The following is a 24,127-nucleotide window of genomic DNA, read 5'->3' as shown; positions in this document are numbered from 1 at the left end:
AAACGCTCTCCGCAAGGAGACGGAGCAGCACTGCTCAGACATGACTGGGTGGCACGGTAACTGCAGCCCCAGTGCACGGCATGGAAACGCTCCGGGCTGCACACGCACCCGGAGCCTGAGTGGCAGCAGGGGAACCCCCGTGTACACCCCCCCAGCTGCAGCGCCAGCAGAGATGCCCCTGTGCACAAACCCCGAGCTGGAGCAGCAGGAGGGGGTACCCCTCCGTGCCTTGTCTGCGTGTCGGGCTACCCCCGCGCACACACGCCGAGCCGGAGCTGCAGGAGGGGCACCCCCGTGCGCACGGCGAGCTGGCCGGTGGGGCTACCCCCGTGCACAGCCCCCCCCGCCCCCCCGCCGGAGCGACAGGAGGGGTAACCCGAGCGCACACACCGCGGAGCCCGGCGCTGGACTGGGGCCGCCGCCGGGGCACGGCACCCCCCAGCCGGGCAGACCCCGGGCCCGCTCCGCTCCGCCCGCCACCAGCCCCAGTCCGGGGGGCGAGCGGCGCCGCACCGGCGAGGCCCGCGGGGCAGAGGGCGGCGGCGCCGTCGCGGCCGGAGGGCAACAGGCGGGCGGGCGGGCGGGCGGCGCCGGGCGGCAACTTCGCGCAGCGCCGGCGAGCAAGTTGCGCTGCCGCGCAAGACGCGCCCGCCTCCGCACCTCGCCCGCGCGGCCGGCTGCGTGCCCGCGCCTCGCTGCGAGTGTGTGCGTGTAAGTGCGAGCGAGCGAGCGGCACCTGCCGAGGCCGGGCGGCCGCCGCGGCGCGGGTGCGGAGCGCAGGGCGGCGGCGGGAGCCGGGCGGCCGCGGCGGGCTCGGGGCGGGCTGGGTCCGGGCTGGGTCCGCGCCCGCGCCCGGCGCCGCCGCCGCTGCGCCCTGCCGGCTGCCAGTCCGCCCGGCTCCGGATCACGTGGCGGTTGCCGGAGGCAGAGACTAGAGAGGAGAGAAAAAAAAAAGCGCCTCATTCCTTCTTCCACCGCCATACTGTATTTTATAGTAACTCTCATTTTTATTCCTCCCTTTTACTCCCGCTCGGTGAGTACCTTTCCGCTGACATTCTTGTCCTCCTTTTTTTGTCCTGTTTTTTTTTCTTCCTTTTGGTTTTTTTTTGGTTTTTTTTTGTTTTTTTTCTTCTTTTTTTTTTCTTCCTCTTTGATTATTGTTTAAATGGATTTGATCTTTTGCTGATGACAAGTTTTTTTCCTAGCATGCGATGGTTACTAAACTGTGAGCAAAAGGTGCTGCTGGGGCCGGGAGTCACTGGGAATGAAAAATGATAATATTAATAATACAGACTTGCCAGTCCAGCAACAACTGATATACATTTAGTAGCTATATATCTATATATGCAACTGGTTTTGTTGTGGCACGGAAAATCGATGTGAAATATGATGCTTATTTTTTAAAGATAAGAGAAAAGGCATGTTTCTAACTCTTTTTGCAGAGGATTTTCTCTGGTGTTGTTTTATTTTTATTTTTGGGTGTTTTTTAAGGGTTTTTTTTTCGTAAAGAGATGGGAATTGCAAATGCATTTTACAGCAGTGTTTACACAGAGTTTGTAATCTTGCAATACTGGTGGAAGCCACAGAGCAAGATGTTAATTTTATTATTTTTGTTATTGTTTCTTTTTTTTTGACACTCAGTGCAATCAGCAGGGTTTTTTTTTTCTTCTTTTTCAGTTTTTGATGCCTGTTTATAATGTGAAACTTTTCTTGCAGCGTGTTACAGTTATCATTTTTAAATACTTTTTTCCCTCCTTAAAGATAACAAAGCAAAACAGAAAGCCACAGAGATGATCCTTACTTTTGCACATTTTGCACCTTGACTTTTTTATTCTTTTGCCAGCAGTATTTTATGATGGTTATTATTATCGTGATGATGATGATGATGATAGATATATACATATATACAAATAAATACATTTTCAAATGATGGCAGTGGAAGGTTTTCCTGGAGAATGAAGTGCGGTTTGGTTTCCTTGTCAACGGAAGATGAAGTGAACAACTGAACATCTCCCCAGTGCAGGTACTTCATCTCCTTGTAGGCGTTTCCACGCTGTGTAAATTACATTGTGAGTTTTTTTTTTTTTTAAGAAATCTCTTTCCACCCTTAATTAAAGGTTTCTATGCAATACACATGAGGACTGAACTAAATATCTCTGCCTTGTGATTGCTTGGATGTGTGCAAAATGTTGCACTAATTGATCCTACGTCGGTTAAGCTGAAGAGAGGTGTTTTATGTGCTGTGCTGTATAGAGGGAAGGCAGCTGGGGAAAAAAAAATCCAGACACCCTCCCCCCCCCCTCCCCCCCCATTCCCATTTAAAAAAAAAACCCTAAACCCCAAATCGAAACTGGATGAAACCTTGAGATCCTCATTATGAGTACAAATACTTACAGGACTTTAAACAAAACCAAAACCCCCATCCCTGTATTGTGGTGACTCGTGTGTGTTTGTGTGTGTCTGTTTAAAAATTACCCATTAGAAAATAGCTGTGAGAGAAACAGCAAAGGAGGCTCCCTCGGAGAGCTGGCTCACTGCCACATGGGGCATATTTCGTAGCCCTAAGGGCAGCAAAACCCTTATATCCAACTTCTGCTCCTCATATTAAAAAGGCGTAAACAAGGCAGCAGGTTGCCTCTTATGAATTTAATTCACTGGGATGGAGATTAATCAGAAGCAGATATTTGCTTGAAGGTGTTTCATTTTGTTTTGATGATTATTAATGCCACTGGCTGGCAGGGAATGGGAAACTGTTACTTTCCGTGACGGTCACTGAGAGTTCAGTATTGGGGAAGAAACTGTTACTTTTCATTGAGAGCACTTAAATGCTTAACAGAGGCTGCCCCTGATGTAGAGACAGGATATTGGTTCTCTAAAACACGATTTGGAAAGATTTTTCCAGATGACAGGTTTTGTTGTTTTTGGTTTTGGGTTTGGTGTTGTTTTTTTTTTGGTTTGGTGGTTGTTTGTTGTTTTGTTTTGGTTTTTTTTTTTCCAGAAAGAGATCTAGTGCGATATTATGCTAAAGTTGAAGTGCTGAATGCTTGGATCTGCAGCGTTCTCTGTAGTTTACTTTATTGTGATGGGATTGCTTAATGAGATTTTAGGGATCTGTAACTGACTATAAAGATATGCTGTGCATTCAGATGTGGAAACTAAACTAAGTCACAGGGGATATTTTCTCACTGTGGAATAAGCAAAAATAATTCACAGGACTACAAATGCATTTGGAAGTTTGAGGCTTCTATATTTACATTCTTGTAACTTAACAGCTTCCTTTAAAGTAGAAGTGTGTATAAGAAGTCTTCAGCATTGTCTCATGCAATTAGTCATGTTGAAAAATAAATAAATTCATTTGTCATTGTAGAAACATATCTATTATGTATTAACATTGGCTTTTTCCAGCTTAAATGTAATAAAAATATTTAGTATAAATTTATGCATGGCTTCTGCTCTGACATGATGGAATACTTTTGGCAGTATATCGGGGTCAATAATCCATGCGTCTAAAAAATACTGTCTAGATATTTGCATGATAGATTATGATGACTTCTCTGAAATAGTTATGATCTCTTGGGTCAATACTCCACATTTTAAGAAGACTCAGCCTGCTTGTTTTTTCATGATTTAATTTGAAAGCAAGCCATTAAAATACAAGAGTGATTGAAGCTTTATCCTCCACCCCTCTTTTTATTTCCATCCGCCCTTATTTTTAAATTAAAGTTTTTCTTTAAATTATATGGAACTGCCAGTAAGGAAAATATTTTTGATATTGCTAAAGCACTGAAATAAAGTAACTAGGCTAGCAGTTTCCAGAATGATGTTCCTTTCGTCCTTTCTTTTAATAGTGCAGGTGTGTTACGTGAGTAATTTTGTACAGATAGTTGCTGACTGAAGATCTAATCCTGCTCACCTAGTCTTATCTTGAAGTCTGAGAAACAAAGTTTTAGGAATGCACTATTTTCAGCACCCAGATTTCATCTACAAAACACCTGTTGTCCGAGTAGCATGGTAATTAATATACATACATTTCATTTGCAGCAATCTGAGATTGTCTGGTTTCATATATATCAAACAGCCTAGGGACTTTAAAATAGGAATAAAGGAGCTAATTTTGAAAGAGGATACCTCTATCTCCTTTAGTATGTGGGCACAGTAGGATTTGGGTTGGTGGAATAGGTTCCAGCTTGGTGTTTCCATAGTTGTGCTATAACTAATGCTGTTGAAAGCATGTTTGGAAAGCCACAGTTAGTGTAAAAGACAATTGTCCTTTTGTACTTTTGAGATGAATAAAAATTTTGTCTAAGAATTGCAGCATTGTTTCTACAAGTGATGACATAATTACATTTCTTATATTTAGTATGAGATGCACTTGTACTGCCCTAACTCCTGAAAGTGATGAGTGTCCAGACTTAAATGGCATCTTCTGTTTTTCTTTACATCTGTTTTGATATTCAGGAGAGCTTAGGAATTTAAGATACCTTTATAAAGGTTTGTAAACTGAAAACTTTGGAAAGAAATTTTTTCTGTTCTTCCTCCATAAGCTAACTATTATTAGCAGTACTTACTAGCAAATAAAAATGTGACAGGTGAACAGAAGTTACTAACTGTATAGTGCCCAGAATGCTGACTCATAAATACATGTTTTTAGCCACTGTAGTGGCCTGAATCGGCAACAGAAGCGTATCTTCTCACGTTTTTCTACATAGGAAATAGTACTAAGAGGCCTGAGGAGTAATCAGCTCCATTTGGCTGTGATGCTAGGCTGGTCCTCTTCTTTTGTTCAGATTCAGCAAGCTCCAGTTTACATTTTTCTAGGGCACCACTCCCACTGCACCTCTTCGAAGGCTGGGCAGAGCCTCACTCTTCAGGCTGTTAGAAACCTCATTCCTGTCCTAAATGCATTCTCAGACAGTTTACGCTCCTTTATTTTTGTGCCAGTGCTGTCCCTAAACAGTAAGGTTCCTTCTCCATGTCTCTGCTCCTCTTCAGAGTATATTTCTAGAGAGCAATCCCAGCCCCTTTTCACTCACGTTTGCTGGGCTTACTGGGGAGAGGTTCCCGATGGTGCTGGCCCGTGTGGCCGCTGCAGCGCTGGGAAGGGATGTTGAGGCTGGCTCTGACCAAAGTCATGCTGCAGCAGAAGCAGAGCAGCTGCATTCAAATCCTCTTCTGCCCAGGCTGGTCTGTTCTGCTTTCAGCTGCAAACATGGCAGTCCGGTTTCTGGCTCTCACATCAGCTTGAATGTTTCCACCTGGAGCTACGCTGTGGACATGCCTTCTTCTGGTGAAACAGGCTTTGCACCGTGCAGACCTTCCCTTCGCTCTGCCTAAGCAATCTGAATTTCTCTGGCTAGAACATAACAGCAAAGGACTCTCAGGAATTTCTCCTGCAACTCTGATTTTTAAACTCCCAAGAATATTCTACTTACTGTTTTAAGTCTTTTGTATTCATACCAGTCAGGGGAACCTGAATGGGCTTGAGCCAATGCTCTGTCAGGGACTGTCTTCTATTAGGAATAAATGTGAAAGTTGGCTACAATGCTTTTTAAAATATCTTTTCCTTATTAGTTTCTTCCCAGGTTGCTTCTATCTTAGCTCTCTAGTCTTCTAAAGCATTATTCTAAAAGCAGTTTATTTGTCTTTTACAGTGTAATTTTTTCTATTTTCTTCATTCCCTGCACTGTGGGTTTCGAAAGATAAAAAGATAAAAAAGCTTAGTAGTGTTTAAAGTGTAGGATTGTAAAGACTGATAGGTCTGCCCTCAGATGAATGTTTTTAACTTCCCTTTGGTCTTCTTAGAGGATGTGGTGCTCTGTCAAATTCTGGAGCTGAATCCTTTATGTTTTAAGTACTTATAGAATTTCTGAACAGAAGGCTAAAGATGACTATTTCCTGATGAAAAATTATGTAATGTGTGACACTGTCTACACAGTCATCCAGTTTTTAGCTTCCTTGAACTCAGATCCAGACTGACAGAAGAAAACAAAATTCTACTTTTATGTGGTATGAAGATTACAATGGAACATTTTCACCTTTGTTAAGGTACCAATATTATTTTATGACCTTTGAACAACTACTGGAGTGAAATGGCTTGAAGATTATTGTTTTGCATATACATTAGAATAATTTGTACCCTTTTTTTTTCCTCATCTTTACTCTTTCCTGTTTCAAAATGATGCTCTAATCTCTATAAATGCACTTAATCCTTCAAAAGCATTTATACTGCGGTTTTGGAACTATTTTCTGAGAAAGTTTATTTTTGCACAATGAAGTGTGATTTTTCCATCCCAATGAATCATCTGCCAACAATTAAAAAAAAATAATCAAGTAGACCTTCAAATTATTAAGTAAATCTCAGGTTGCTTAGCATGAATACAATTAATTTGTTTTTATCATTGTGATATTCTGGGGTAAATAAATAGATAGGGCGGCGAATAGATAGAATCATATAGATAGATATTTTTAGAGATGTTTTTAGTGTGATAGAGAATTAACAGAAATCTTACATAATTAGTTATCCTTTAGGGCTTAACCAACACTTTTGTTTAAGAATGAACAGTTTAACTTTGTGTAGTAAATTTATACACATCAATATTATCCACTGCCACTTGACAAAAGCTACAGAATTAAACTGCCTCCAGGGTACTCCTCTGTGTGCCTCCCCAGCATCCAGCCTAGGCTCCTTGTGTGCCGGCTGGCCTGCCAGGATGTCAGGGTTCAACCATTCTGCAGTTGCATTTCAGTTTCAGGAACAGAGTTTTTTGCTCTGGTGTAGTTCCATCATGGTTATGGTAGTAACCATAATAATTTCTACTCTGACGTGGCTGGTAGAGGTTTGAAGAAGCAGAGGTGGATTTCATATGAGTGATGACCAACAGTGGGTATGGACATGGTGGAATATGAATGACACTCCCCAGGCTCTTTATTTTTCCTTTGCACACTCATGAGTCTTTCTCCCAAAATACTCAAAGCTCTGATTAAACTTGGTTTACATCAGTGGCCCTTCCCAGGTGGCCTTCTCCTGATGTCAGTGATTATTGCCTCTACTGACGTGCAGTCTCTGAGCAACCAAGTCAATGTGGAGCTCTGAAAACAGCTGAGACTTTGCATGGGCAATTCTGTGGTCCTCTGAGAACAGCTTACAGTCCCTTGGACAGCCATAGCTTATAAAAGGCAGTACAGGCTATTATTATTATTTAAGGAACAAGAAACCATAAAAGATCCACTGATAATTATTGGACCTTGATAATTATTAAATGACTTGATGAAAGTCAGGTCCCAGTCTTCCAACTGTGTGCCATACCAAAAGCCTTTATTTCAGCCTTCTCAGTCACATCAGTTGCTTTTGTCGAGATCCTCCCTTGTCAGGCATGTGCTTTGTGTTGTGCAGGGTCAACAAAAGGGGGCTATCTGGCACAAATCAAATATTAATGGGATTCTTCACCTGACTGAAGCAAGGCTAAATTTGTTCTGTAGAAAAACATCGCACTAGCACAGTTCATTCAGTAAAAATATGTTTCCATTTTTGCTGAGAGTTTTCCATAGAAGCTGAACAGCATCTATGTCAAATAGATACAAGATGCATCTTGTTAAATAGTGGTAACTTTACGATTTGGAAGAGGTACTACACATGTATACCTTGCATGCAGTATTTTTAGGCTGACTTAAGAATTGGAGTTTCAGTCTCAAAGAATTATATTTACATGGTGTTGACAATGCTGGTCCTTCTTTCTGTTTGGTTGTGTTGTAATGGAGTTCAGAAGTACTAAAATGTTTGCGCTGTCCTAGGCATCCTCTTTATTAGAACAATATGAATGAATAAAATGCAAAAAATTAAAATGCATTAATGTAACAAAGATAGTTATTTGCATTTTTGCACACCAGGCCCGCTCTCAAGGGTTACTGAATGTTAACAGCTCTTCTTGTGGGTAGAGGGAGTTACAGTAACTCACTGACTGTTTACAATGAAACTCTGTGCTTTTAGTAATTGCAGCATCATGCTTCTGAGCTTGATCCATAATGCAGAGTTACTATTTATAAAAGAAAAGGAATTTTACCTAGTTAGAAAATCTTTTATCAAAAGATTCTTCACCCAATAAATATTAGGATAGAAGTTATAACATTTAAAAATGTGCTGTGCAAACTGTCATGCAGTGTCTATGAAACAGACAACATGAAGGTATAATTAAAACAAAAATTCCTGTTTGGGTACCTATAAAAGGGATTAATTATACTGTGTTCTAAGTAACAAAAATATCAGTGCTATTATCTCATTTCTTATCTTGTATTTGCCACTGATTTCACAGGGTAAAACCCAACACTTGAGATGCACAATAGGTCATTTTTCTAATGTACCCTCTACTGTATAAATTCACATCCACCTTTTTTTTTTTTCAAACTGCAGAAGAAAAAGGATGTAATTATGTTTTCTTCCTGCATATACAACTTCCAGTTAAATGGAAGTTCTGTAAATGGGACAACTGCAAGACTGGCTCTGAAAAGGTTAGCATCTTCTATTTGTGCACTTGTAAGTTGTAGACAATTAATGTACATTATGCATAATGAAAAGAGTAACTACATTTAAATTTTGATGTTATGTCACTTTTGCTCTAGGGGGATAGTTCAACAGGACATTGATGATATTTTTATTGTTTATTATTTTATGAGAAAAAGATACTGTGCTACCATCCATCAGCGTGTGCCCTGCTGTGGTGAGTGATGTAGAAACATAAGGGTGCAGAATTAAACCCTGGTCCTATTAAAATCAGTGATACATATGCTGGTTAAAATTTCCTGTCAAAACATTTTTTTCTGTAGATTTTTGATAAAGTGATTCACAGGAAAGGCTCGATTCATCTCACTTAACCTTGCTGTTTAAAAAATAGGTTTTCAGAGCTAAGCTAGTCATCATTTTAGCCATCTAAAAGTTAGTCATTGAAGTCTAACACAGTCGCTCAAGGCTTTGTAGTCAACGGAGATATATAGACACCTCTAGAGAATTACAGATTACATCCCAAGAGAGGCATCTATGGATAGCTGAGATGAACAACCTTCCTAAAACGCCTCTCTCTTTTCACTGATGAGAGAGAACCTAGATGGAACATTTAAACTAAATTCCTAACTTTTTGATGGATGAAGTTAGAGGAGATGAATCTCATGCTTTTTTTCCCCCCATCTGTCAAAATACTAATTTCTTAATGAAATACTTTGTTGAAAACTTACTTTTTGGCCTCTAGAATCTTCATGGCTTTAAGTTTTTATTTGAATTTCTTTTCAACTTCTGCAGTAATTTTTTTACAGACATGCAAATGTCTTTCTAAACACTTTGAATCAGTTCTAGACTATGACAAAATTCCCAAAGATTTCTGTTGAGGCTAAGATTTCACATCTTTTTTCCATTGCTTCACTCAGTTTTCTGACTGTTTATAATGTAATCCTACAACCTGATCTTTCAATGAGTTCTCCTCACAGAGTCCTATTCTAAAATCCAGGGACTTGAGCTATTGAGTAAAATCATGGATCTCACTTGAGAAACCTTTGAAAATAATTGAAAGATAAGGATTATGTGGGTGGCAATGGAATCAGCTGCTTGCACTTTGCATATGTAAATGAATGTAGAGATATAGTCACAGTGTTAAAAAATCATTAGTATATCAACAAACAGCAGAAGACTTGAATTTGAAAGTTCTAGATGGCTCTGAAGAAGGCTTTTTAAAACATAAAAAAGCAAAAATAATAATTTGTGAACTGAGGTGATCTAGGCAACATAGGTTACATATTTAGCTATTGATGGCTTGTTGTAAAAGATTCCAGTAAAACCTGTATTTTTGAATATCCAGATAGATTTTTTTTTTTTTTTCCCTGTCTCAGGTAATTTGCTAGAGAAGATTGGAACTTTATAAGACTGAGTGTTAACCTTGGTATAAATCAGCTCTTAGACAAAGTTATTTCAGTGACTTGCTTTAGATCCGTCCCAAGTCGTTGTGAGTAGCAGGATGCAAAAGCACCGGCCAATTTGTGCCACTGCTCAGTATGCTATGAAATCATCCTCTCTTTCCACAAATTATGAATTCTGCTATTTCTTTCAATATGTGTTTGGGCTTTCTGTAGGATTTTCTATAGGTATTGAAATATGTGAACATAGTATACATGTTTCCACCATAGGGTTTGTATTTCTTACTCTGAGTGGCATTATCTGAGTGCCTGTGCAAATGTCGTTAAGCTGCTCACATAGGCCATGTTTTTCACTGGCAGCATAGTATGAAACTGAACAAAAGCTGAATCCAAATTAGAAATTAACCTTTTGGTGTAATAGGAATAAGCACAAAAGTCAGGATAGTAAGAGTTAATTGCCCAAATACCATAGTGTTACTACCATGATAAGGTAAGATGCAGTTGTGAGCTCTAACAGCCACATTATAATGGTTTGTACAGATTTGGAAATCTACCGGGCTTGTCAGAATTAGAAGAGGAGTTAAAATGTTGGAGTTCTCAGCACTTTGAAATAACTATTTCAAATAAGCGCAGTAATATGCTCTGGGGACTATAAACTGTTAGCTGCAGCTACTATGTCATGTTATACGCTTCACCACCTCTTGGTCTTCATCTTTGTTCCTCTCAATGTATCTATATTTCTACCTTAAGTTTTTGTGCTGTCCCTCAAAAATGCATTTTCTGAGCAGTATTCACATAAAACATTTACAAGAATTTACAAGGATAAAACCCTTCGCTGACTTCATGAAGTTTTCGCCTCTTTTCCCTGTTTCATTTATGCACCATAACGTTTCCTTTTTCACTCATGCGTCTCGGCTCAGAGTTAGGAGCACAGCGTTGTCACGGGAATATAAAGGTCTCATGACCATAGATTGTCAGGACATAGACAAGCACAACTGAATTTCTCAATGAGAGTAGGGCATATAAGTGAAACTTTGCTATTTGGTGTCACTGGGTCTAACACTGCCAGCTGCTCTGGGTGAGTAGGTGGTCCAGGGACCCTGAATGAGGAATACGTGTTCAGGGACATGCTTGTGAAGGGCGAGATTACAAGAAAAATAATTACAGTTTAGTTTAAGGAAACAAGCTATTTCAGGAATGCCACAATTTTTATTTGATGCACAAGTTAACGTCCTATATAGTGTACATTTCCTCTCAGAAATTTTGAAATGGGTTCAGAAATTCTTGATACTTGGTCACAAATATTAATTAATGTTGTAAATATTAATCATAATCAGAATAAGACTGGCCACTTTTCACTTTCAGATCTTTTAAGATCAAAATCAGCCCTGCCATAGAGACCTGTGTCACACTAGTCCGCAGTGACAAAGTATATTTTAAAATGTTGGGTGTGTTCATTTGAATTTCTGGATCCTTTTTATGTTTTATTTGTAATGTTTTCTTATTTCAGACTTGCTGGACCTTCCCTCCTGCTCTGGACCTCTCCCCTGGCGTCGGCACAGCTCAGAAGGATGAAAGAAAAGGAAGCAATAGGAGAGGGATGGAGGAGGGGAGAGGAGTAGAAAGAGAAGGAGGAAGGTCAGCAATAGAAATGGAGAAAAAAAATCCCCAGCAATTCAGTTAAGGCTCCAGACAATGGGGATTTTTGCAGTCCCCGCTTCTCCTCACCTTCTCCTTGGGCTCAGGCCCCTCTCCCTCTCCACCACCTTAGCTGTCATCAGCACTACAGATATTTCACTACTCCTTTCCGTTTTTTATTAAAGAACGAAACCAGAACAATTAAAATCTTGCAAACAACAAAATATAGCCCTCTCCTCACAAATTATAAGATGACACTATTCATGTAACTGGTTCTTGAGGTAGGGTTATTTTTCTTGTAGTAAAGTAGACTTACGACTTTAACTATGAATGTATGAAATGGTTTCGTACTTCATGAGTGAGACAAAAAAAAGAGGTTAGGTTTCTCATTCCTTTTATACCCAAGATGAGCCCTTTAAATCAGCATGCACATGACTCTCTGTTTCAGTTTTATTCATCTAGATCCAAAAACAGACTTTCTACTGGTCTTTATTTACTTATTTATTTTTTACCTTCCCTTCTTTCAAAGCTTTACTTCCGGGGTCTTTCTTACTCCTCATCATCTTAGAGTATAAATTAAAAACTATTCCTAATTCTTTCAGTTAGTTTGAAATTTGCAGTGTATTATTCAGCTTTGTAGGCCAAATACTCCCACCAGAGTAAAAAATGCAATCTGATTTTTTGCTGTGCAGTGTGACTGTCAGACAGACAAGAAATAGGGACCCCACTACTCTGTGCTGGTCCGGCACTTGGCTTGGTCCCAGCATCTGGCCTTTCTTCCCAGCTGGACTGCCAGCCACTGTGAAGGTGGAGGAGTGCTCGGATTAAAAGGGCTCTTTGGCCAAACCTCTTTTCATTCCTTATATGTACCTGCCTCCTCACAGCCGTTCCCACCAGGAATCCCTTCTACCTGACAAGGTTGATTTGTGACTGTTAATGGAAAGGGTAGGTCCAGTAACTGGTCTTTCTAAGAAGGTATTTCCTAAATCTAGAGCTTAAGTTGGTCCTGTGGCTCCCCTATACCAATCTGCCTGATACAAAAAAGCCAAAGGGTAGCCACTGAGCCAATACAAACCAAAGCCCAGTTGCAAATTTGCAGACTTACTTCTTTAAATGGTAAATACTAAGAATTGCCGATTGCTTATTGTATACTATAATCAATTATGGTCATTGAGTGAAGAAAGGTGTTAGATTTCAACAGATTCTGTTGGTATTCACTGTTGGAATTCAAGGTATTCACTACAGATGCTGGTGGAATAGGTCCGGAGCAGAATGGTCAGGTCCAAAAGGCTGAAATAAATTTTATATCCTGAAAAGACTTTTAAAAAAAGTACTGTAGGCAAAATTGTTAGGTATTATGCGTTTCTAAATACAATAGGTCAAATGCAAACATGATATTAAATAAAAATACAGTACATAAAACTTCAAGAAAACAATGACTTCTTTCAGGGGTTTTCTGTTTAAAGATATGTTAAATTTTATTAACATTTAGGAGAACTTAATTTTACATTTTCTTAAAAGATGCACAGTAAACAGATGCAACTGACTGTGGCCTCATTACCTGACTAGAAACTTTAAATTTCAGTTGGTATTGAAGTCTGCCTGATGTATTGTTCTTACAGTTTGTTTAGATTTTGATTATTTGTGCCCACTTTACTTGAGTCACTTGAATAGTAGGTTTCTGATTTCAGCAAGGTACTCAGAGCCCCTGAACTTGGTACTTCAGGTCTCTGGGAAGTCTCTACGAAAAACAGGCACCTTGAAGGAGCCCTTTGGGACAACTCAGTGAGGTACCCAGATTCCCCAGAGAACTGTACTGAGAGCTGTCCCTCAGGATAAACAGGAGCTCCTGCATGCACCAGGACATGCTTGGTAGAGAACACGTCCGTCCCCCTCCTTGAACCAGGGAACTGCTTTTGCCACATCCCTCCCCTAGGATTTGTTAAGGGGGAGGGTTCACAGAAGACTTCCCTGGGCCTTCAGGAGCTTATGGTCTGAGGCGGAGCTTTTTTTTTTAAGGCAAGTAGCACTGGTGCAGGCAATCTGCATACCTCTTTGAGATTTAGACTATGTTTTCCAGCCTTAAGTGTCATTTAAGAAAAATTAAGGGAAGCCTACCTTTAGATAACTTTAGCCGACAGTATGACAGAAGTTATGCAGTTTGAAATTCACCCTCCACAGCTGTTGAAATGTGATGCAATGCATCCCATGCTTCAGAATTGAGAGTCATTTGCAAAAGGGAGGAGAAATCTGACTTTCTTGCTCCTGTAAGTAGATATTTTGAAGCCACTGGTGTTGGTGAGGTCAGTAAGACTGCCCACACAAGTAAGATGAAGAAGGAGCTGTGGAAACGGATTTGAAGCAAATATTTTTCAAATCAGGTGTGGAGTGATGATGACTTCCTTGGACTAACTCAAATCCTTTGCCTTTTCTCAGTCCTACCATCCTTTCATCTCTGCCACAAATATTATATATTTTAACTCTGTTGTTTGCTTTGCAACTTTTATCTTCTTCAGAGTGCAACAAAATAATTTCATATAGCAATTGCCATTTCACTTCAAAATGTAACTACAGTATAATCCATAATCATCAATTTCTTTTATGACCAGCTGTTTGCTATTATGTTTTACAGCCTTGCAGTGCATCAGTAAAGTATCTTTATAGAAGTGGAGTAATAGAGTTGGCACCTTTGAAGCTAGGAACTTCCTAACGAAAACTTTGAAAGCTTTGATCCTTTCCTGAAAGGACAGTGCTCTTTACATATGTTTATAGTCTTCCTCTTTCAAATTAAATACTTTGTGACCTCTGGAATGTGATATAAAATGTGTCTCATGGTATTGGATGCTACATGTAACATGTAAGTTTTGAAATAAATTACATTAGTTTTCTGGTATTAGACTTCATCCATGAAATTCAAAGCAAGATTTCCAAATTATGATACTCACCTGTTAACTGCTGCTCACAGAGAGCAACAAGCATGAGTACTTTTGAAAGTCAAGAGAATTTTGGCCATCTCTGCTAAATACAGACTTAAAGGCCTGACCTCAGCATCTTTATGGAAGATTTACTGTGTGTAGAATGTAGATTACTGTATATGATGGCAATCTCTATTTGGCCTAGAAAAAAAGAATTGTGGTGGAAACAAGGATGAATGAAGGCTGCCATCATCATCAATAAGATACTTCCTATATGAAAGATATTTTAAGTAAGTATGCCAAGGACAAGGCATACCAGGTACACTTTGAACATAAAATGTGTAGCTTTCTATTGTGTAGCTTGTAGCAAGACGGAGCCCACATAGGAACTGGGAGTCAGGTACTGCTCTCACTTGCAGTTTTGCAACACTTTGGACATGAGTCCATTTGGATTGCACCATGACAGAGATTTATCTGAGGACATAATTTCTTGTTTCGATTTTTTTTATATTAAAGATGAGAAATCGTGCATGATATTTTCTCATAAAAATCTATCTTTCCCAGTCTCATGTATTTTGAATAGTACAGAGCATACCATGACATGTAGAAGGTGTACCTATGTAACTATATCCAAGGCTACTCCCCGTCTTGTAATTAAGTCTATAACAACTTTGCTATGATTTCACTGGGAGCAAGATCAGGCTTCTGTTTTCAATACAATAGGCTGTGTTTCTGATATAAATGTAGAACAGGGTATTAACTCAATAGAACAGACAGTCTAGCACCTGATGAATCAGGGGTTCTGAAGATGGCATAATAAAATGATTTAATATAAAAAATGCTATGTTGTTTTTCCTAGTAAATGAGTTAGTATGTATTTTTTCTGGTAGTGAAAAAGAGCTGATGTAGCTGGTCAAACTCAAGGTCCAGATAGCTCGTTGTTCTCTTTCTGCTGGTAGTAAAGAATAAGAAAAAAATAGTATCCTCACAAGAGGCTACTTTCTAGTAGAATACATGGAATACGAGAATAATAATGCAAGAATAAACTATACTGGCCTATAGTTTATTTTATAGTTTGTCAATACTAATACATTGATACAGAAATTGATACCTTGTACAATTAGATACATATTAGGACAGATCACACTATCTTACCAAAGTAAATATAATAGCTATTAATTATCATATCAATTAACAGCAACTTCATATTCTGTAGAAAAACATACCTTAAAATATACTGTAGAAAGTATGCTTACAGCAGAAATACGTTTTTAAAAATTAAAAAATAAATATTCATTTGCAATATGTCTGCAAGATGACGAAGTAGGAATACATTATTAGATTAGTATTGCAGCTCAGACCAAACTCCTGAAGTAATTTCAAATGACGTGAGTTCGTAATTTCCTAAATGCTGGCATTTCCTAACTTTGTATTCCTTGACTTTGCTAACCTACTTAAATTTTTTCAATATAGTGTTTTTTGAATGTATATATGTACAATCTATATTTACTATATTGAGGGAGATTACATGTCTAGACACATATATTTGAAGTTTCATTATGAAATATGTAAAAATGATAGCATAAAAAGACAATTATTTATGGGATTTGTTTTGGAGCAGTGCCTTGTAGCTTCTCATTGAAGCTATAAATTTCTATTTGGACCATTGTACGAGGAAGTAAAACAGTAAGATTGTAAAGTAGAAGCATGCTTTAATGAACAGAGCAGACCACTCAAGCTGGGCCATATCTGTATCCCAGCAGAAACTCTGGGAGCAAGACCTCTGGTTTTTGTGAACTTCAGCTTCCTATATGTGTTCACCTATTTATATTTAGAACAGTAACATTTCTTTAAGGACTTACTTTATTAGTCAAATTTCATCTAAGAATTTTAAAGCCTTTATGCTTTACAAATGCTTATCATTTAAGTAATGATAACATAAGAAAACTATTATTGATTTGTGTTGCCAAAGTGCAGAGAAACCCAGCCATGAAACAAGACTAGCAGCTTATTAAAAAAATAGAGGGCAAGCTCCAACCTCAAAACCATATGATTCATATGCAGCTTGCAGCTCACCATGAGTGCTCAGGATTCTGCAGTAGAGTGTGTATTCAATAATAAAAATTATTTTTTTCGAAATAATGCACACAGTGTAAATATTTAAATTCTTTTCAATGTGAAATCATCTAAAGTATTTGCATTCATTACCTCTGTGAACTCATTCAGTCACAACCTCTCACCAGCAGTATATTGAAAAGATAATTAGTGAAAAAATCCTTATCCATTTAAAAATATTCTTTCTTACTATTAGCGATTTTTCTCTCATGCTATATATTTTGTATATAAGCCTTCTGTTATACTTGAGATATGGTATAATTGTCCTTGTATCCTTTTTGTAAGTCCCCGGATAGTTCTTTCACTTGGAGATTTTTTTTATGTTACTATCTTTCTCAACACCTTTTAACAGCTCAACCTAAAAAAAAAAAAAAAGGAAAAAAAATGGGTCTTTATTAATAGAATAATAACAGCGTATTTCAAAGCAGATGGAGCAGAAAGAGACATCAAAGCCAAGCTAACAAATAGTGAAATTATCACAGTGAAATCTTCAGAAAAATCCTACAGCCATTTTGTCGGCAAAATTTAAAAAACCCATGCAGCTAATTTTGATTTTTAAATGAGCTGACATTCATGGGAGCAGTTATGTCCCAACAGTTAAAGAGAATCTATGAGAAGCTGCTGAAGTTGTTCCTTCATTACCATATAGGATATATATATAAAAAAGATACTCTATATCTTACATGGTCTTATCTTGTATGATATATGGTGTAAGATAAGATGTAAATTTCTGTTTATTTACAACAGAGAGAGTCAATTTAGTTTTTTCCAGCACCTGCTATTAGACCACAACTGAGTCATTAAAAAGGAAGGTGGTTGTTTTCAAAAGCAAGACTAAAAGGAATAATTTTCTTTCAGTGAAACCAAATGTTAGTTGTATGAATTCATGGAAAGATATTGCATGAGTTAATAGTCTGGCTTAAACACATGGTTTCATTTCTGTGTTTAGTCTTCATCTAGATGATGCAAAGCATGCAAGGTCTGTGGTGGGGCATGGAGTGATGTGGCTTTTGGCTTTGCTTAGGATTCCCCTTGGTTGTGCAGGAACTCACTCCTGAGGCAAGGACTTTTCTCCTGCCAACCACCACACATGCACACGTGTTAAGATTTCATATTGTAAGTTTATACTTTACATGATCACATAATTAAATATGGTTAAATCCTACAACTCACCAGTTTTTCTGTGAATAATATATAGATATTTTGTGGACAAAAATTACTATGCAGTTGAAATGCAAGTGTTGCATCTTGGGAGAAAATTGCCTTCATAATACCTTATTCTGCGATGCTATATTGAAAATTGCTGTAGTACCAAAGAAGATAAAGCGTGATTTCTTGTAAATCAGTATTGATGCTTTCTGTAGTCAGATTCTCATCCAATTACTAAAGTCAGACTTAATTAGCTAGTAAGATTTTTTGAGATTCTAGATTTAGCTGGCTGCTATAGAAGGACATCTACAATTGCCACTTTTTGGCATCCAAAATTGTGTGCCAGTCATAGCCAGAATTTTATAACATTTAGGGTGCAGTTTAAGATGAACTCTTCTTGCAAAATAAAAGAAGCCGGAATTCTGTAAGTTATTTTTCTGTAAAGACTTGGAGAAATGTTGCTATCATCTGACTTCTTATTAATGTAAAACACTTGTCCTTTGCCAAATCTCAACACAAGGAATTTTCCTCATCTCACTATAAAAACTGTTTATAAATTAAAGTATTTTGGACTGTGGTGATATTGTATGTATAGTGTATAGAAAAGGGTTATAATCTAAACCAGTAATTTTCAAAAATGTGTTACAAAAAAATTATTTGAATATTTGGGGTTACATAGGTTCTTTCTGGTTTTAGATAATATTCTTAAGGGAACTGATTATTTTTATGGAGTCACATTTATTTAGAAAAATGAACAATGAGAAATTTTCTTGTTCCCCCTTGGGGGAAAAATCCACCAAGATTTTTCTCCCGAATCTTTTCCTTAACCTTTGTTTCTGAGGACACATCTACAGCACAGAAACATGTGCAGTCCCTCTACCCACCCCAGCTTCAATGTCTCTAAGAAGTTATAGTGTTTATGTGACTTTCAGAAGACTCTGGGTATCGTTTATTAGGTCAAACTCAGTGTTGGGTTAGTATGGCCTCAAACCCGCAGCTCAAACTTCTCTTTTCAATTCAGTCCTCTGTAAAATCTCCCATCTAAACAAGTGCTCCCTAAACCCCTTGCAGAGGTTCAGTGTTTTGGGCTGCGGGCATAGTTTTTCCATAGCAAGTTACAGCACAAATAGAATTTTCTTGTCTGTTGTACTGGAATGAAGGGCATTTGCTGGAAAACAGGAGGCTGGTCCAGCAACACCTGTTTCTTTTACTAAACATATATTAATTAATTCATCTAGTGGGGACTTCCCTATTAGTCTCTTCCCTATGATCATTAGGGCTGAAGGTGATACTGATTGCACTTTGAAAATAAACACTAGTATTAGTTACCTTTCTTTCATATTTGTTTAAAAGCACAGAAATAAAAAATCATTGGATTGCAGATAGGGGATATCTCAGAAAGCTGAGAATATGGAAATAATTTTCTTGTTGATGTAAACTGTCCATTTATTATGGCTAATTTCTTCTACATACATGCACTACAGTTAACCTTCTTTGAGCTAAACAAAATAATCCAGTTAATTTCACTGATGGGCTCCAACCTTTGGCCACCAATGAGAGTACAGTCACATCTTATGGGACACGTTGTGGAGTCTTCCCTCCTGCAGATATATAGGAGAATGGTGTAAGAAAGAAAAAAAACATGTAGAAACTGCAAAGGTACTGGACAGTTAGAAGAGCATAGTATCTAACAGAAGGATGTGTATGCATAACAGAAACAGTGCCTGGACCTTCACTATGATTCCCCTCTCCTCTTGCCCTTTCCTCTTTTCAGTATTTAAGGTTAAATTTCACGTGGAAGCCTCCTTCTGTCAATTGTGTGTGTCCCTTTACAGACCTATTAACATATCTGAAATCTTTTCACTAATCCTGCAAAATCAAATAAAAATAATCCCATAAGCAAATAGGAAAAGGCAGGAAGGCTACCAAATCTAATGTTTTTTGAAGTTAAGCTAAAATTTTAAAAATATTGTGGCCTGGACATTTTTAAACATGATGACCAATATTCGCAGCTGGTATAAATTGGTAGGATGTCTTCATTAAATCAATGGAGAATTGATTACCTGGTTCTATTCTCATAACTTGTACATAGCATATGTCATGGGGCTTGCTTCCTTTTAGTGATAAGTTGTGGGAAATACACTGATTAGTTCTATATTGGGAAGACCATTTCAGCCTTATTGCAGAATGACTAATGGAGCTTTGAAAATGTTGAGGTAATGCACCTGTGTGCTGTATGTGGAGGGTGGGGGAAAATGTGATGCACATGAAACCCGAGCACAGAAATTATAAACTTGGAAACCATCTTTTCAGTGAAAGCTAGCTCCAGAGCCTCTCCTTTGCATTTTGAGAGGATTTAGAAGAATGCATTATTCATAGCGAAAGAAAAGTTAGAAAGTCAGTTGTTTCTGATGAAGGGTGGTGGGCACAAGCTTGCATATCTTTTAGCCATTTTATGTTACATACTACTGCAGAAAAATCTGTCTTGTGCCTTGAATAGTGTATTGATTATAATCAATCAGACATTTTACATAGACTAAGGTACGCCTTATTTAGCAAAAACTGCATTGACAAGGGGAGTGTATTAATGGATCCTAGAAATTTTGGCATTAATTAGGCCTGCTGAGGTCTTAAATGTAAAGGATTCTCTATAAATGTGCCACCATTCAATAACCCATGTTTTAGATTGATTATTAGAGATACAATAGAGCTTGTTATTATGTTAAATCTTGAGAAGGGTTAAATAACAGAAGGGTTCAAGTGATACAGTTATCAGATGTTCAGCTGTCAAAACACCATTTTCTGATTGTTCTGCTTTGGATCAAGAATTGCAATTTGGTTTGGGAAGTATGCTTTGGAGCCAGTATGGCTGAGAGGGGTTAAAGTATCATGGCATGCAAGATGCAATTTTAACTGTAGGATTAGATCTTTTGAGAAAAAAATATGGGCTCTTTCTCTTTTGATAAAGAGAAAAATATCCATAAGTTGCAAAAGTCATTATTGTAATACTTTTTTTTCTCTTCTGTGTTTTAGAACCAATATTATTTTTTTTCCATTGGTATGTGTAATGAGCCATAGTTAATATATGCTACTTAGCTTAATCTTTCTGAAACTCATCTTTTCAGTATGAAAGGGGACAGAAGGAGAAAGAATATATACAAGGGATAAACCCTGAAAATGTATGCATGGCACCTAAACCTCAGCTGTCACCTCATGGATAAAGTATAAGATAGGACAGTAGGTAGGATTTGGTTTTGCTGTTGACCTTGTGGTGTGAGCATATCACGTAGTCTTTCTGAGCCTCTTTGTACTTGTTATTCAAATTAGTTTGCTAGTTGGAACCACATACCTTCTTGTTGATGTAAAGTATCATAATGAAACCGCAATTATAAAAGAGGAGCTGTGCAGCAATAAATGCTGTTAAGACGAATTTCTTACACTTTATTAGGGAATGCCCACACTGCTGGAAGCTTTTTCAAGACTGATAAATTCAGATCTTTGAGATGATATTGTAACATCCCTGAAAACAATCAAACAAAGGACAAAATCTGAAATTTGAAGCTTTGTGAATGTGTGAATAGGAAAATGTAATGACTAAACATTTTCACAGCAATTTTTATTCAGCTCCTTTCAAATGCGCTTTTGGAGCTTGAGGAAACTGCACTTAGTGAAGGACCTAAGAGTTTGGACAGTCGAAATAGAGGTATCTGCCGGCCTGCTTCTCCCTCTTGTAAGTCCTCGGACTAGCAGCTGCTTTGGTTTGTGCCAATGGCTCCCAAAAAGGATTTTTTAGGCAGGAATTGTCAAAGTATGGGACATTCTGGTCATAATTTTTCAGGATCCTGTCATGTTCCATTGGGTAGAGGGGTAAGATATGGTTACAAGCTATAGCTGCTGCTAATTCTCCCATACTGGCGGGATCCTTAAATGTCTTAAAAGGCAGCTTTTCCTGACCTCTCTTCAGTGCTAAAAAAGGCAACGTTGTTGCCAGAATGTGGCTGTAGTCAGTCTTCTCTGAACATTTCTGAGATCGTAATATCAGCATGTTAAACTGAAAGAATCTACGTCTGTGAGTTGTTTCAGAAATAAGTGGTGTGCCAAATACCGTTGTTTATTGAACAGAAAAAACTTTCAGACTACTGAATAATAAGTATGGGATTAAAACCTATGGGTGACAGAAATGTGGTATAAGCATTCCCTATTGTTCCCTCAAATTTTTATGAAATAGTGCACAAGAGGTCCTTGTCATGTGGTTCCAATGGTTACTGCTTAGTTGCCTCACCAATGAAGAGACATCTGGCAGAGGAATCTCAGATTTGCATTCGGTGATTTTATCCGTGAGAGTTTCTGTAAACAGTGTCTTAAAGTTGATTTGTTGGAGTTTTCAATCAATCTTGAAATGCAAGCCCCATTCATGTTTCCTAAACATCATTAGTTTTCACCATGGACAGAACTAGGTTTGCAGCTCAGTCTATGTCTATTGACTTGTCCTGGCTTTTCTAATGCTTTTGAATCGTGCCTTCTCTGCTTTGTTTTTTTCCATCATTGAAATGGGAATAAAACCCTCCATCATCAAAATTATTGTTGATGATTTGTATATTGAGTTATCCGTCACTTTGTAAGACTTAAAAATAAATATTTTAGCAGCTGTGTTTTCAACCACTGTCACAAAGTTGTCTATAGATATGTCAAAAAGGTAGCCAATACCCCCAATACTAAACCTACAATCTGTTCTGGATGTTGTGCTCAGCTGAAGGTCATTCAGACTGGTAGAAAGAGAAAATAAGTAGCTGGAAGGTGTGGAATAACTGTCTTCAGCACTCATTCTTTCCTTTTTGGCAAAGCCCTTGTAGCGAGCAGTATTCTCTACTTTAGCATTGGTGGACACGTTCTGAAAGAGAGGGGAAAAAAACTTCTTTCTTCTGGAATAACACATTAACCAGTTGAGACTTGAGGGAGCCGAGTGGTTTAAATGAATAGGCGGTGGTCTCTGTGAGAGTGATATTCTCTTATATATAGGTAATAGCTTTTTATTGTTGTGTTAGAATGTGACACAAGAGAGGCTTTGAAATGAATCAGACGTAGGTTCTGCTCATGCTGGACCTGTGTCTGAAATTGTCTCTGATCAGCAAAAAAGGAAACACTGCTCTCCCTGTGAAATGATGGATGGATTTGTCTGGTTAGAAAAAAATACTGTGACAGGCAACCAAAATTTTCCTACATACATATTTAACCAAAAATACGAAACAATATGTTTCATTTTGTCACTGGAAATATTTTGTTATGAGATGATGATTCATCATTGATCTTTGCTCTCTGACGATGGAACAGCTCTCTTGGGAGGAAAATATAATCTATATCTGTTTTATTTGTTTGACAAGCCCCCCCCAAAAAATATCAAGAAGCAGAGTTCTGCTTTTGTTTCAGTGATTTAAAGTACATTTTCTAACTTTTTATTCAAAGAAGCTGTTTGTAAATCTAGTCTAGAAAAATGCTGTTTTTACAACCTTCAGGAGCATGTTTCATTTGGAGTGAATGAATTATTCCTTGCCAACAGACAGCTGTAAATACATAAAGCACTCAAGCTTTTTGAGACTTGGCTCAAATGCCAGCACAAAATCAATGATAAAAATCAATGCCTTATGTGTGCAGTACTTTACTTAATCATTTAAAAAAATTATTTCAGTGAGACACAGAGGGCCAGATCCAGAGCAAATTGTCAGAAATAGTTTAGCTTCTATAGAGTTGTATTGATTTACTCCTTTGCTAGATCTGGCCCACTGTGGAAACTAAAGTTAATATAACTCTATTTCTTAATGTATTTATTTATTAGTACTGAACATCATTGCATTTTCTGCAACCACAAAAGAGGATTATGTTCATGGCAAATTCTTTACATACATAGAATGTGTAGTAGTGTCTGACATGCAACAAAATTACACTTGACATTTATGAGTTTAGGATTGAGTTTTCCATTTCATTTTGTGTAATTTATAAAACAAGTTCATTTCTCAAGTTACACCACTGATTACAACTGCTAATTTGCATGGTTGATTAGGACACCCTTTGTGAATTAGGGATTATAAATAAAAATTGCAGCAAGTGTGATCTTTCAGAAATATACTTTCTATGTTGATTTGATATAGATTATTTAGTTTTAATAATGCAGGATAAACCAGTTAGTATCAATCTTTAAATATTTGTAAGTATATCTTAGAAAAGTACAAAACTACTAGTAGATATCACTACAGCTCTCTGCTATTGAAACATTGCTAATAAATAGGGGACACTATTTAGAAATTGTTTCTTAAACTTAGTTCAGTAAATCCTGTGCTTATCCATGCACTGGGATTATTAGGTGGTGCAAATGCTGTGGATTGTAATGCTGGGTGTGGAATTAACCGCAGAGTAAA

The 24,127-nt window shown here is 38.0% G+C and overlaps 1 protein-coding gene across 1 annotated transcript in view; it reads left to right on the top strand.

Annotated features, from left to right (window-relative positions):
- Positions 1-975: 975 nt before the first annotated feature.
- The window catches only part of RALYL (RALY RNA binding protein like), a 407,383-nt gene continuing 384,231 nt past the window's right edge, over positions 976-24,127 (top strand). Inside the window, exons 1-2 of the mRNA XM_072851214.1 lie at positions 976-1,033; positions 1,937-2,023. The gene's annotated coding sequence lies outside the window, so the exon portion shown is untranslated. The remainder of the gene's footprint in view (positions 1,034-1,936; positions 2,024-24,127) is intronic.

The sequence above is a fragment of the Ciconia boyciana genome, chromosome 2, assembly GCF_034638445.1.
Source record: "Ciconia boyciana chromosome 2, ASM3463844v1, whole genome shotgun sequence".
NCBI lineage: Eukaryota > Metazoa > Chordata > Aves > Ciconiiformes > Ciconiidae > Ciconia > Ciconia boyciana.
The sequence above is the reverse complement of the archived record's forward strand: the minus strand, read 5'-3'. Positions and strand labels throughout refer to the sequence as shown.